This window comes from Pipra filicauda, unplaced genomic scaffold, assembly GCF_003945595.2.
Source record: "Pipra filicauda isolate LSUMZ 115617 unplaced genomic scaffold, ASM394559v2 scaffold16_size7369187_pilon, whole genome shotgun sequence".
NCBI classification, from domain to species: Eukaryota; Metazoa; Chordata; class Aves; order Passeriformes; family Pipridae; genus Pipra; species Pipra filicauda.
Window position 1 is genome coordinate 897,659 of NW_024104207.1, and position 15,581 is coordinate 913,239.

General features: G+C 36.5%; 1 protein-coding gene across 5 annotated transcripts in view; it reads left to right on the forward strand.

Annotated features, from left to right (window-relative positions):
* Positions 1 to 15,581, forward strand: part of PPP1R13B (protein phosphatase 1 regulatory subunit 13B) — a 69,518-nt gene that overhangs the window by 35,149 nt on the left and 18,788 nt on the right. The gene's annotated exons all lie outside the window — the stretch shown is intronic.

Below are 15,581 nucleotides of genomic sequence, written 5' to 3' on the forward strand. Positions count from 1 at the left end.
CATGTATTGCTTTCTACGTTCCTTTTCTGTAGAGAACACTGGCTGATACCCTCTGCTGCAGGGATCCGTTTATCCTGCTTCCATTGTCATATTGACAATGTAGTGAGATCATAGTGCTGTAAAGTGCTGGGGGGACATAACTCTTTCATGACCTCCCCTGATCTATTCCTCCATGTAGGTTGTAGCATATATACTACATTAGAGACATAATATATTTGGAAATTAGGACTAGCATGTGCGGAATGCCTTACAATCTCCCTTCTTGGCAGCACTAAGTTATAGTAGCATGGCTTTGTGTTTAATTCAATTTGCTGTGAACTTCTATGGGTAAAGCTTAGACCTAGTAACTTGAATAACACTGCTATCTTCATGCCATTCAATACATGTTATTTTTTTTTAATCCCAAATAGTTGGCCACAAAATTAAAATTTGTTAGGGAACTGATCACTTTAAAAAGGACTTTTACCAGGTTTAGGAAAATATTAAAATACAAGAAAGACAAAAACCTGAAGGTGCTATAATAATGTAAAATTGTGGTGGGTTTTGTGCCTGAAATGGTACAAATTATGTATTGGAAGTGTTTAAAAGTAAGATTTTTAATTGTGCTAAGTTTTAAATCAGAGGGGGAGGGGGAAAAAGAGGTGGCTTCAGGATCAAGGATTTAATCAGCTTACACTTACGTAATGCATTAGGCTTATTCATTGTTACTGGCATGCTGAATGTTAGACTAGCACTAAAATCAACACAAACCAATGGAACATTGAAGACAGCTCAAATCTTATCAAATACTCTGCATTCAGGTATATTTTTATTATGCTTTAATGATGAAATAGTTGATTTTTACTTAATATCTGGTTAGAGCTGCAAGTGTGACATGCATAGAAAACTTTAAGATGAATATTTGCTTTGATTGAATCAATAATCTTGGAAAAAATGATGGTCAATCTATTTGGAATTAAAATTGGATGACTCTATTAATTGGCATTTTGTCATATGCAGTAGGATTTTTTGTTCCTTGAAACTATATGTGCTTGATCAGCAATTATTTAAATAGTGGTTAGCTTAAAATCACATTATGTAAATGCTGAAATTTTATTAGATTATCTTCCAAGTTAAAAATAGAATAGCGTAAGTTGCTTCCAGTGGTGAAACATGTTGTTGTAAAAAGAATACTTACCTGTAAGTGTTCATCTGAGAACTTTGCATTCTGCTTAACAAAATCTAAAGGAAAAACTATGCAGGATTTTGTAAATTGACAAGTTCTCTTATTCCTGAGGTAACCTTTTGGGGTTGGCTTTTTGTTTACGACTTCTTGGAAATGGAATTATGGTGTAATCAGGACCTGGCTCTTTCTGCTGCTATACAAAGGTATAGATATGTGAAGATAAGACTTACATAACTAAACATTTCCTTTTACCAGGGAGACTGGTCAGTAGGAAGGCTTCTCTTCTCTGAGAACAGCTGCCTCTTCCTTCTCTTCCTTTCTTTTGCTTGTGTAACTGAGTCAGTTGGATCTGAACACAAGCTGTAACAAGGGAAATTCTAAATAAATACGGGGGGAAGCGTTTTCTCATTGAGAGTAACAGATATTGGAAAAGACAGGCTGGAGTCTGTGGAATCTCTGCCTAGCTGATTAAAGTCCTGAGCAGTCTGAACTGCTCCAATCAGGGCTTATTGAACCGGGAGACTTACAGAGGCTCCTTTCTACCTAAATTATTCTTTGATTCTGTAATCAGCGGCCATGAAACAGTGGTCATGCAGTGCTGGGTCTTGTTTGCTTCCAGATGTCCTATCGTGATCCAGACTTCATTCCATAGAAGCAGCAGTTTGAGAACGGCGAGGCAGAGCAAATATAGGTGTAACCACTGGGGGTCAGTGGCAGACAGGAGAGGGACTGGGGAGCCCCATCCTGGTGTAGCCACTGGCCATCGACAGGAGAAGTGGATCAGATGTGCTTAAGGGAAGTCCCAGAAAGAGCACTGACCCGGTGATGACATTTGTACAGATGAAAAGGTAATCAGATAACCAGAAATGTATTAGAGATGAGAAAACAGGAAAGCAGATGTAGCTCAGGGGGGAAAAAAGGATGGGGTATAGGGACACATTGGAAGTCACATATATTGGACTGAATAAAAGTAGATTAGTGTAATGAAAACTGTATATGAAGAAATATTTGTTTGCTGTAGTTGTTTGGTTTAAATTAAATTTTATACTTGGTAACTTACATGGGGAGTATAAAATGTCAGTTTGTGGTCTCCTGTACCATTTTCTTCTAAAGTTATTATTGCTGTTTCTAATATTAGAATTGCTCCCTCAATTTAGAAAGACTGATATCAATAAGCTTTTTTCTTAATGGATGTCGACTGAAGCCCTTGCCAAGAAGTACAAAATGGAACCTCCTTTTATCTCTCACTATGAAATTTGTGTTAATATTAGCATAAAAAACTCATGTACAGGAAGAAAACTTCACCATCATCCCAAACTGTAGACACATGGTCCTGAAAATTTTCTTAATCTTGAAGCTGTGACCAATAGATGAAGTTGAGAATTAAAATTTTGTGCTGATTAGATAACAGAACTAATCTTCACTATTTCTGTAGAAGTGTCTCAAATCTGGCTTTTTGTAAAAACTTTACAACACGTAGTCCAACTGTTTTGGCATCAGGAGACTCAGATACTGGGGGAATTCTTAGAAAAATTCCATTAACAGGTGGGCTAAAACTTCTACGTATATGTACATGCAAAGCAGTTTTTCATAATACTGATTTAATTTAGGATAGTGAATGGTTGCTGATGGAGAGTGAATACCATCTCGTGCAGCCTCTGTATTCCATTCCATCATGACAGTAGTAAAGCTACACTGATTTTGAGTGCCTGTTGTATGGCTTGTCAAATTCTAGGCTTAGAGTTTAAATAGATTTACATGTGGTACCAGAACCTGGTGTAGAATTGTCTATTGTTCATTATTTTTAATAATTTGATCCATACAAGTGTAACCAGTTAAAAAGGCATTAAACATCTAATGTACATTTTGTTAGGGGTGAGGGAACCATTTACAAGTATACTTGCACATGCAAAATAATAATAGGTTTCCTTAACCTGTCAGGTGAAGATATAAAAAAATCTAATTGTGAGGGAAAAGGCAAACAAATTACATTTTTAACAGAGGTAGTAACCTCAAGAGATGAGAAGTACATTATATGTACTTGCTTGAAGTTTCTCATTTGAAATATTGAAGGATAAAGAGCTTAGTCTGGATAGAAGTTGTTCTTCAAAGCTGAGCTGCAAATTCAATTTAATATAAGCTTGTAAGTATTAAGTACTTTCTGTTTGTAACATTTAACAATGTGCCTGGAAGAGGCTGCCATTCACATAAGACAGGTTTTAATCAAATTTGTTCAAAATGAATAAATAACTCTGTCACTCTTGAAGGCTAGATTCTGAGGACTCATAGCAAAGTATAAGCACATAATTCCATTTAAAAAAATTAAAGCAATTTAGGCACAAGGAATTTCAACAGTTTGCAGAAAAATATTTTGTTTCTGAAGAAATTTTCATGTAGGCTTCCTGGAACATTTTGACCTCCTAATAAAAGCGTAATTAAATCAGATCCAAGTTTCCTTAATTTGCTGCTGCAACTTTCTCTGTTGCTCTTCTTAAAAGACAAAAAGTTATTTTATTCGCCACTTTTACTGTCAAAGGTAAGACATCCATCTAAGACATCCATTCCTGAAATTATGTTTACCTGTCAGAGAGAGGAGCCTTTCTGCCCCTACAGCAGCCTTCTGCACTATCACATTCCTAGTTCAATTCTGAGGTCACCTTAATAGAGTTTGGATTCTCCGTAGACTGATACAGTTCTTTGTCTGTCTGAAGCATTTTCCAGACAGCTGGCAGTATTTTGCTCTTCAGAAAAATAGAAAAACTAATCCAACTAAAGGATTTAAGGGAAAAAAAATAAATTAGGAAGTAAAAAAAAAAAAAATTAGTCTAAAGCTAATTTTAGTGTATATAAATAGGTTTAGAATCCTTGCTGGACTAGAAATCCCAGTCTCTTCACACCTCAGTAAAGGATGGTTATGTATGGGAGCCTCTCTACAAGACTAATAATTGTGTGATCCCATAGAAAGAACTTCTGTGAAATTGTAGGGAATTCATATGCTTCTGACCTCTTACCTCACTCTGAGGCCTCTTTTTAAACTTTTTAGGCAGAATCACATCCTTCTTGGATTTGGAATGTCATGAAAAGTGTTTTGACATGTCCTGTGCAATCTCAAATATATTTCAGTCCATAATGGACAACGTTACTAGATGCTTAAATTTTATGAGAATAACTTCATAAGTTCCATCACACTTGCTCTGTGATTATTTTCCTGTTACAAGTTTATTTATGATAGCATTAGTTTTTGACTAATATTCACTCTTAACATCTGATTTAATTTGCTTTGAGGAGTGTAAGGGTTGTTTGAATAATCAGGACCAGGAAGCATTCTTGGAACCCCCTTGGAACGTTGTGAAAGGACTGTTTTCCTCCATATTTTCTCCATGTATTTACCTAAATTTTAATCTCTGTCACTCTAGATACCAGATATCTATCTAGATGGCCGTGGATATGAGAGATACAATATACAGACTTGTATATTGTACACTTATTGGCTTATATACACTCACTTGTAGTATACAGGTTTTGTAGTTCTACTGCTCTTGTGGGCATCCATGAGAGTTCTGTTCAAGTTACAGGTACTAAATATTTGGTTTTCTAGTCCATAATAGGCAACAGATGGCTTCCCATTTTGTGGAGGAGGAAAGACCTAAACTGTACCATTTATTCATGTACACCTTTAGTTCCCGTGGTGTGACTCCTGGGGATGCACAGGATCAGGAGCTGGACTTGTGTTTTGAGTCCCTTCCAACTCTGCATATTCTGTGATTTTTACAGGTCTGACTTAGCTTTTCCTCAGTCATGGCTTTGCAGTTTTACAGCAATACCTAGTTGCAGATATCCGTGGAAGGAGGAGGATGAGAAGTCCTGTGTGTTTGTTTGTTTAACCTCTAGCTATGGTATTTATTTTCGTATGTTTGTATTGTGAACATGGAGCAATACAATTCACCATTTTCCCTAGATTTCCAACTAAAAGAAGCATATGGAGAATTGCCTCCAGTTGTCACTGCACATAGAGATCCTGAGTTGCTTGGCCCTTACATAAAGTTGGAACGGTATAGAATAAATTAGTGTTTCAGCCTGACACATAACATTATACACATTAGCTCATAAAGTAAACGTTACTTAAAGACTTAATTTGTTATTTTTCATGAAGCATTGCTGTGCTTCTACAGTCCTTACATGAGCACTGTAAACCTCAGTGCCTTTTGTCACAGCTGTATCCTTTTGCAGTCACTTTAGTATCATTTTTTAGTTAAGCCAAATATTTTAATAAGTTATTGTAGGGAAGATGAGATTTGTCCTTTCCTTTATTTCTGTAGGTCTTTACAGGAGATGGGTTATGAAAATCACTGTGTCAGTGCAGAGCTGTAAGAGCTGGGATGTGAAAGCTTGAGAGTTTAGACTGTCCCTCCTTCTCTGAGCAGCTTTCAATTCTGAGCAGGAGATTCTTCTGGTACTTACGAGGCCAACTATTAATTTTCAGTCCACCTTTAGAGTTGTGTCTCTTATGTAGCTGTGTCATCTGCAGATCAGTGTTTTCTCTCATCTTTTCCACAGTCTCTGTGGTGTTTCTTATGCAGTGCTGCCGTGGCCTCCTTTCTCTGGCCCTCCTTTCCGTGTTCACTGAATTGTTCATTTAGTTTCCTGTCCATCTCGCCTCTGGACACCAGGCATACCTATTTCCCACCTGCATGTTTTTCCCAGGGAAATGAACCTTTCTATTTCTCTATTGTCTCCACAGCTGCCTCCAGATCTAATTGTTGTTAGGTTTGTTCCCCCCTGCAGTCTTCCTCAGATCAAAGCAGAGAAAAATGAAAGTCCCTCTGGCTAATTTAGGAACAAGGGAGTTGAACTTGTTTTTCTTCTCTTATTCCTAGTGGATGATCTTACTCTGCAGCTCATACCTTTTCTTGCTTGCTAAAAATAAGCCTGTTCTTTATGCAGCTGGAATAGTCACTGTATTGTGCTTGGACATAGAGTTCTTCAGTGTCCTTATGGAGACCCATTTGGCTGGATCTCTTGTGTAAGTGCACTGAATCATGCTTGAGTTACTTTCTTGAAAGAAGGAAGAGAGAGTGAACTTGCATGTCATTCGTGAGTTGGACAAGGTAAATTACAGCTTTTTATGTTTTGGGTTTTTTTATCTCCTACAGTATCCTGATTTTTAGATACATAAGTTGTTAATGGAGCTTCGTATTTTCTGTAATGTTTAGTATTTTAAAATCCTTAGGTCTAGGTTTTGGCTTGTTCCAGTCTTCTCTGGCTTGCAGCTTTTTGATTTATGCCATTGCACACATGCTTTAGCTTTATTGCTGGCTCACGTATTCATCTTGTTGCATGCAAGATTTAAGAGAAGCCGTATTATGTAGGAAAAAGCATATAGCAAACACTGGAAAGGTTATTTGCATAAGACTGTGGTATCTCTTCTGACTGTACAGTTTGCCTTTTATCTTAGGCAGTCTCTGTTAATAAATTCTTTAAGTTTCAGGTGGTATGGTTTGCTGTCACTTTAAACAGTAAAATTACATAGAAAAATTAGTGGTTTTCCTGGTCTTTTCGGTATGCGGTTTTGGCACAGCGTTGCTAACACTACAGAAATACAATGAAACAAATAATTCATGTGCTTTTAAAGCTAAATTTTCTATATTCTTATACTTTCAGTTTAACCTGATAACTGTGAAAGAACTGTGTGTTGCTCAACATTTTCCATTGAATATGAAAAGTGCAGTGAATCAAGCTGATTATAGTTGACAGCTGGCTTGATCTTGCCGTGATTAGGTCTTTTACTGCTGGCAAAATCCACTAGCCTTTTCCGTTAGCTGATTGTTGATGAATGCAGAGGGACAGCTTTTCATATTGATAAAGAGTTTGGGGAAACCTTTATTTCATATGGAATAAGATTAAAAGGCATCCTACCTTCTATTGATTGCACTGAGCCAAAAAACCATGCAGGAACTCTTAAGATGCATACAGGGTTTTTTTTTTGGCTTGTTCACAACAAAGAGTTAAACAATTAGTGTAGACAATAACGAAAAGATGGAGTTGGAGCATGTTGAAGCAACACAAATGTTTGCAGCTGATGGGCAGTGCTGCGAAATAAAGATGTGCTTTCTTACAATTACATGGGAAAATAACAAACAGGTAATTAATTACTTTTCAAAATTTGTTAGTTTTACACTTTAGTGCATGTGTTATTTAAATTCTGTGAAGCTTTTGCACTTTAGTTTAAATGATTGTGGGTTTGGTTGTCACATCACTGGAATGCCGACCAGCTCGGGTTTTGTAACGCCTTATCTCTGACTTGAATTCTTAGTTAATCAGATTTTGTTACATGCATTTGCTATTTGTCTTATGTTTTAAGACATTATCGAAAGCTCATTATTTAAAAGTTGACCGTGGCATTTTGGCTTTTGACACTTCGGCTTTGTGGGAAGTGCGAGTCCTGCACTAAGGTCACGACGTATCTTTCAATTACAGGATACTTATTTTCTGTGCTTCTGTGTTTTAGCGATGTTTTATCACGCTGTTCTTGTATGAACATATGGACATCACCACAGAAAAACTTCATATTGAAACAATTACTTAAGGGAAGAATAAACACAAAATTGGTGCTAAAAATGTTACTCAAACTAATGATAAATGCATCTTAACCATCCTTAGCAATCCTATCAGAAGACACAGAAAGATATAGTTCCAAGACTATTTCTTAAGGTACTGGCAGTGTATTTTCAACATGTATTGTAACTTGTCTATTACTCAAAATCATTTTGAGTACAAGGATTGGTGTTGTAAAAAGGTTTTTGTTGTAAGAAGATTTTGTTCACAACTGAGATTTCTACAAGAATGCATAATCTCTTTTAAGATAATTTACTTTTCTTAGGAGTATGAGGTTAATATTTTAATTCAAATCAGCTACTGGATATTTTAGCCAACACTAAAGTTAATATAAACATTTCTGTGGCTGTTTAAAAGTGGCTGCAAGGACAAGGAAGAAAGTAGTGCTTTAAATAAACAAGTTTCAGATACTACTTTCCTAGAAGTAATTTATAAACAGTCTATTTCAGATGTAGCAGATGTTCAATATATGCTTAAATCCATTTCTAATTTTGAAAATTTATTTTAACATTGTTTTCAATTTTTGTTAAATTCTGCCTTTTTTAACCATTCTGGACAAAATAGGGGACAGCCTCACTTTTGAGATCTCTAAGAAAGCAATATAGGAAGATAGGAAATCTAGAGTCTCTGGCTTATGCTGAATAGACTTAAAACGTTTTATTATAGAGTGACTTACAAGCATCAGCAAGTTGGAGGAACTTCTAACAAGATAGTGTAGATTGAGAGATGTTAAGATTTTATCAGCTGTAGATAATGTGAAATTTTTCAGCGAACTGTGATACAGCTGAAGTGTGTTTGTTCCTAGAAACTGTTAGTGTGTTTATTTGCACAATACAATAATATTTTATAATAACTTTTTGGAGTAAAGTTACCCGGTTCCATTTGTAATGTTAATTTCAGGATTATTTGATTTTCAGGAGAGAGCACGTACAAGGTATATTTTCCTTTAATTCCCAATATTCTGAGTGCCTTTTCTGGGTTTAATTAGCTTGTTCATTTCCATTAAGCTAAAAAAAGGCACGTGCTATTGTCATTGGATTCTTTAAAATGGATTTCTGCTATCGGCATGTTTCTGACCCAATTAAAAAAAAAAATGCAAGGCAGAGCTGTGGATAAAGCCACTAAACTGGAAATAATGTCATCCATGTCGAGATCAGCAAAAACTCTATCTCAGCTTAAATAAAAACAGATACTTTCTTTTGTCTTTATAGCGTTACACATGAATTTTCTCAAAGGATTTTCGAGTTGTCTTCGTTGTGCATTGCACTGAGATCAGGTTTTATTGAAAATGTGGTCAAAGATCTACTAAAACTCTTAAATTTGGTGATATATAGGGTCAGTGTGTTTCAGAAATGTAAGACGATCTTGATCAATAATCTTCAGCTCCATCTTGCATTCTCCTTCTATAAGACTTCAGATAGCACGAGGAGGCCACATACTTTTCATATAAGACCCTTGATACAGAATTGGTATAATGAACTCCCCTCTCTTCCATCTGTTTTCCACATCACTACTGTTCTGCTGGGCAGAGTTACCCAAAGTGTGTTTTGGATATCCATAACAACAACCTTTAAAGCTTTGTTGCCAACTGGCTCGGCTGAAGCATCCCCCAAACATTGTTACATTGAATGAGGCTTCTGCTGCTCAAGTCCAAGTTAGCACTGGAGAACTAGGAAATCTTTTGCTAGATTCAGCAGACACAGCGAGCTGTTCCTTCCTTTCCTGCTCTGGCAGTTTGGAGTTGTTCAGCCAGAGTTGTTCTCCCTGTGCTGCACAGAGGAGGAAATGCAGGAATGGCCCACAGAGGTAAGATCTCCCTGGTTTGGGGAGGCTGAGAACTGTCAGAGCCCTGATCCCAGTCTGGAATTCACTGGCTGGGGAGCACTCCAACCTACCCCTGTTCATTTTATGGTTGTCATTCTGCTTTGTTCTGGGAAAAACGCTCATTTATGTAATAGACTTCACTCCCTTTTTGTCCATGTGCTTGTATACCTAGAACCTGTCAGTTCTGTTTGTCTTTTAGCTCTGTAGATTTCTGGGGTTTGACAGCCCTACAAAGGTAAATTCCTAGTCTGGAGATGAGTTCTGTATTTCCTCCTGTGCCCTAGGAAGTAAGAATGACTGAAAACTGCTATAGATTATGGAAAGTAGAGTCTTTCAGTATGTGCAATAAAGCCAAAGTATCTACTTTGCATTTCTATGTAGCCATTTTAAGCCTTCTCAGGAGCAACTCAGTTCCTTTCTGGCCTCTGCTGTCTCTCTCCTCTTAGGATGATGAAGATATTTTGGTTTTGCCATGGCAAAATTGTCTCCTTAATGAATCCCACATGGAGGTGTAAATTCTTTCATGAGCCCAAAGGAGTTGCTTCTTGGATTTTTCTCTGTTTCAGTTTCTGCCTCTAATAGTAGTGTGTTTTTTGGGGGGTTGGGGTTTTGATTTTGTAGTGTTTATCCCTGCCCCACCAGCCTTTGATATGCTGGTGTTGTCCCATTTTGGCTAAAGAGTGGTTTGTTTCTCTCTTTCACATTTCTTCTGGTTGAAGATATGGTTATCTTTACCATCACAGGAGAGGAGGTATGGACTTCCAGAGAAGGACTACCTTTTTTTTTTTTTTTTTGGCTAAAAAGGCCTTATCTGTACTACAGTTTTAGAGTGGCAGTCTATGTAAAAAATAAAGTGTAGCTGGGCTGCAGATGAGATGTATGCTGTGCTAGCTTCAGTAGCTGCTCGGTATCGACTTTTTAATAAATTAATGGGTGGTTGAAAGTAGAAGCAGAAAAGCTTTCTGGGTTACACTTTTGCTGACTGAAGTCAGAACCAGCCCTTCTGGGCTCCACGGTAAAAGCTTAGGCACAGACCTTCTCGACTGTCTGCATGCCAGTTGATTACATTTTATTTAAGTGGCACCTTGGCAATTGGTGGTTTAACCTCACCTTAATTTCTCACTGTGACAAGAGAGGAGAGTGGAACAAAGTACGAAAAGAGAAGTAGTAAATGAGGGAATAAGGATAGAGGTGATGGGAGTGAATGGTAGGAAGAAGACTAGAAAACATGTGAGAGTTGATTGAACGTGATTTGAGTTTACAAGAATATGCACAAACAGCAGTTTGTCCAGTTTCGGGAGGCTGGAGGTACCTGAACCTATGGTTCCTAGTGGGGGGTTTTGGGAAAGGAACTTAAGTTTTGTGTGGGAGATGGGTGTGAACACCTATCTTAAAAAGAAGGAAGTAATAGATAAGGGAAGTTGATGACATGGTGGTTCTTGCAAACCTAGAAAAAGATCCGAAGAGATAATGTGCAGGAAATGACTGGTAAATTCTTGTACTACTCTGCTTTTCTTTTTTATTTAATTGGTCACAGTATGCTTTACACTGGCTGTTTGAGTGGCTGGGTGTTGCTGAACCTAAACATGAGACTACCAGTCATTGTGGTGGCTCGTAAAGCTTTTGAATATTTGTTGTTTTCCTTTAAAGATCTTCTGAAATCATAACAGTCTCTGGTGTGTGTTTGGCGTATGATTCATTGTTATTCTCAAAGTAACTCTGTTCTTACTAGTGCAAACTTGGAAAATTATCAGAAATAAGTATCTTCATGGGTTAAACATGGAGGCAAAGAAATGCATAAAATCAGACCACATCCCAATTATCATCTTTTTAAAAATCATCTATTCAAAAGGTTGGTCTCATGGGGTTTTTATTTTAATATTGACATAATTAGATTTCTCCTAAAAGAGAGTTTTCTGATGGGAGTAAAGGCAAAAAACCACTGGAATCTGCCCTTATTGCTTACAGCTGCCCTTGACTGCAGTATATCCTGCTTGTCAAAGAAATATTTTGAGTTCAGATGCAATTTTTCATTTACCATTGTGAGTTGCCAATGAGTAAGCCATTCATAATAGCCCAGAAGTATGTAGACTGAGGTGTTTGTGATACTAAACATAACAGCATAGAAAGGAAGGAGGAATAAGAAAATGAATTTTCAGAGTGACAGGACTAATATGTAGAAATAAATATTAAAGGAGGTTCCTTTCCTTAATTAAATACCTAAGGTATGAGTTGTTTTGAGTCTGCTTGTAAACTAGTCCCCAAACTATTTAATTACTGCTGTACCATTCATTTCACCTGTCTCAAAAATATTAATCATCAAATGGTAAAATATTAGCTTGTAGTAGGAGGGTGATGTCAGAAGCTGAAACTCCAGTTCATTACAAATTCTATCTTTCATCATGCCCTTTTAAACTGCAGTTCAACAACATAAATACAATTTTTTTAAGATTCTTGTCAATACTATGAAATTGGTGAATATAGGTGTAAATTATTCTTGTCTACATGAGACATACATAATACTTCGTTAGTGCCTAATAGTGCTGTGTTTACTGTCTTAGCATTTCATTTAGGAATTCATCTCTGTGTAAATGCTCCTGTGAATCAATGAAAAGAAATTTACAATTCAGCAAAACTGTCTGCTTTGATGTATCACCGTGTAGCAGATGAATCTGTGGAATCTGGAGGAGTAGGTATTTGTAGTGGCTTTTTAGTACCTCCTTCAGGAGTCAGTTCTGTAGGAGGTCGGTTTCCCTTGCTGCAGGAGAAAGGAGGAGGTCTGGACCTTAAATGTGATAGGCTGATGTTTGTTATGAGAGGTGAGTGTCTTACTCCGTGGATGGAATTGTTAATAACCAGTATGGACAGCACAAACTCAAGAATCTGAGAAACCAACAGCCTCATTAAAGAACTAAAAATGCAGTGCTCTCTTTGCCGTCCATAGCCTGGAGTTCTGAAGGACTGAGTCTGACTTTTTTCAGTGGTGGTGTTTGCATACAGATTATTGCAAGCAGACTCAACTAATATGAAATGCTCTAGACTGATTGATTTAACTAGATCTCGATAAGAGAAAGGTTCGGTGTTTTTTATGCTGGTTCAGAAATTATGCTGTCCTGTTTTGGAGACCTGAAATCAGCAACAGTCTATCTAAAACCAATTGACTTGATGTCGAAGAGGAATTCTGCTCAGTCTGTTTACTGCTTTTGCCATGTGGATGAAAAGGAACAAGCTGCGAGTGAAGTTACAGGTTCAGTGCTACGTTTCCTCAGCTGTCTCTTTACTTTCCTGGGTGTAGTGTAGCTGTTGGAAGTGAAAGGGACACTTTACTGGTATTCAGTGAGGTGAACGTTAAGGTATTTCTCATAGGGCGTTAGTATTTAACTGGTTAATTATTACTGTTTCCCATGTTCTTGTGCTTTGCCATCTATAAAAGGTTTTTAGACATTACACTTTCTGAATGGAACATTTTACAGTAGTTAATAGCTTCTTCAAGGAGACGCTAATATTTGCATTAATCTTATAATTAATCTTCTATATTTTACATGATACAAAATGCTTTTTCCAGGCTTTGTAAGATATACTTTCAAATATGCCTATTTAAAGGAGTAAAAATATTGAGCTTTTGGATTAAACTAGGTTTGGGTGTTTTTTTTGTTTCTGTTGGTTTTACAAACCACTTTCTTATTGTCACTGTTTATTCCAGGTTATACTACCCATTTAGAAAATCTGTAATTTTCACTTGGTAAAATGGCTTTTTCACTTTGAAATATGCACAACCCGTATAGAGATACTACTTTTTGAGTCTGGATATATTTTTAACAAGATTTCTTAGCAGAATAACGCATCTTTCTATTTCTTGTACAGTGTTATGCTCAAAATTACTAATGGAAATAGAATGTTGTTATCTAAACTGGTGATCAAAGCAGAAAGAAGGGAAGCACTGGGAAAACTTTACATTATCTGATGCAAGTTATATATTTCTGAGAGAGCACATGTATAGTGAGAAAAATGCTATCAATTCACACACACACTCCCCTTTTAACTTTTTAAAATTACTGATCCAGAGGGAAGCCTTCATGCCATTTTGAGCCCCTTGGAAGAATTACCTGCTGAATCCAGCAGAAGAAGATGTAGAGGTTTACTTTTTTTTCTGGCAGTTGGTCATACCAAAGGAAGTCAGCAGAGCCTGAACATGTTTTGAGAGTAGCATCTGGTTTTTCTGTGTTACTTTCTTGTCTCAAGTAAGCACGTTTTGATTTGTGGATGGCACTTGGAAAAGCTTCCTTACTTTCTTAGCCAATTAGTGCCTTTCAGTCAGTAATTAAGAATAAAATGTCTCTCTTGGTGGCCACAAGTGCATACAAGTTATTTGGCCTTAGAGAATATTGGGAAGGACTCTTCATAAGTCATGCTACTGCTAATTAAAGTACTCACTTCTAAGTTCAGGGTTTTTTTTTTTTAATAACTGTGTTCACTAGCAAAATGTTGAAATAGAAAATTAGTGTTTTGAGTGGACTTTACCCTTTCAAATTACTTCTATAAATAGTTTTCATTATTGTTGACTAGTAAGACAAGTTTCAGTGGTAGTATCCAGTAAGATTTATAATTTTGCTTCATAATTTATTCAGTGGGAAATATTCGAACAGGGACTAACTTTATCTAAACATTTTAGCTGACATGTCTATATCATGCCAAGATGAAGCAGCTTTAACGATAGCAATCCAATATTAATTCAGGTAAAAAAAACCAAACCAAAACAAAACAACAAAAACCCCAAAGAGAAATCAGTTAAAACAAATAGTATTTTCCTGTCCTGAAGGAAGCTTAAAGAAATAGTTTTATATTATGCATTGGTTAGAGAACTGATACTTACTTATGTAGGAATTAGATGCAGAAATATGAAAAAAAGTCAATCAAAGTGGCTTAGGTACTGTGATATCAACAAGATATTAGAGGAGAATTTTACTTTTCTTAGAGTGAAGTACAGGTATTGCAGGAGGATATGTCAGACAAGGTTATTGGTAGTCAGTAGGGTGGGCCCAGAAAAGTGGAGCAGCTAAATCAGCTTTCCTCTGGGATCACGTATGATCAGATCCACAATCTGATGTGTGATTGATTTGGGGGGGGGGGGGGGTGAGTTTATCTTTTTTTTTTTTTAACTGTATGTCCATAAAACATTTAGACCTCATTCCATTTTGTAAACATTAATTTGAAACAGTTTTATTTATCAATATGTCCAAACCATTTAATTGTCTTTTCTTTTTCAGCAGTGTTGACTATACTGGGGACAGGAAGTGATGTAATTTTTATTTGGTTTACTAATAGTGTAGTCATGTAGTTTGGTGAAAATAGTACATGGTTTATTGAATTTTTAGAGTGCAGTAGTCCAGCTTTTACGTTGATCCCATAAATTGATTGAATTGCGCTTAAAGACTTTGAAACAAATCTTGGGCTGTTCTGAACTTTGCAGCACAATTTTTCAAAGACTGGTATTTTCTTTCTGTGGAAATTCTGAAGTGGTGGTTAAACTGTGCAGTTCTAAGGTTATGGGTTTTGGTTTTCTGAGCAGCAAAACAGGTATCTGGGAAGTGTCAGCTGGAATCTGTCTTGTTACACTGCACTCTCTTTCTTGACATGGTGTAGGAAAAAGTGTGGTTGAAGTACTTTGATGTATAGATGTAAACTATATTTGTTGATAGAACTGTAAGTATACTGAAACAATGCATTCATTTTTTGAAACACATGAGATTTGGTCTCACACGTGAATTTTAAATAATTTTCGTCAATTGCCTCTCTATTTTTATTTTGTAAATTATGTGTTAGTTTTGAAATGCAAAAGGAGTGATAAATCTTTGCTACATCTTGCATTTCATTCAAAGTAATAGCCACTTACTTATCCAAAGGGGATTAACTTTACTTTGTTTCACTTTGTACAGACTATTTTTCACAAATTCTTACCTTAAATGCTCCAATATGT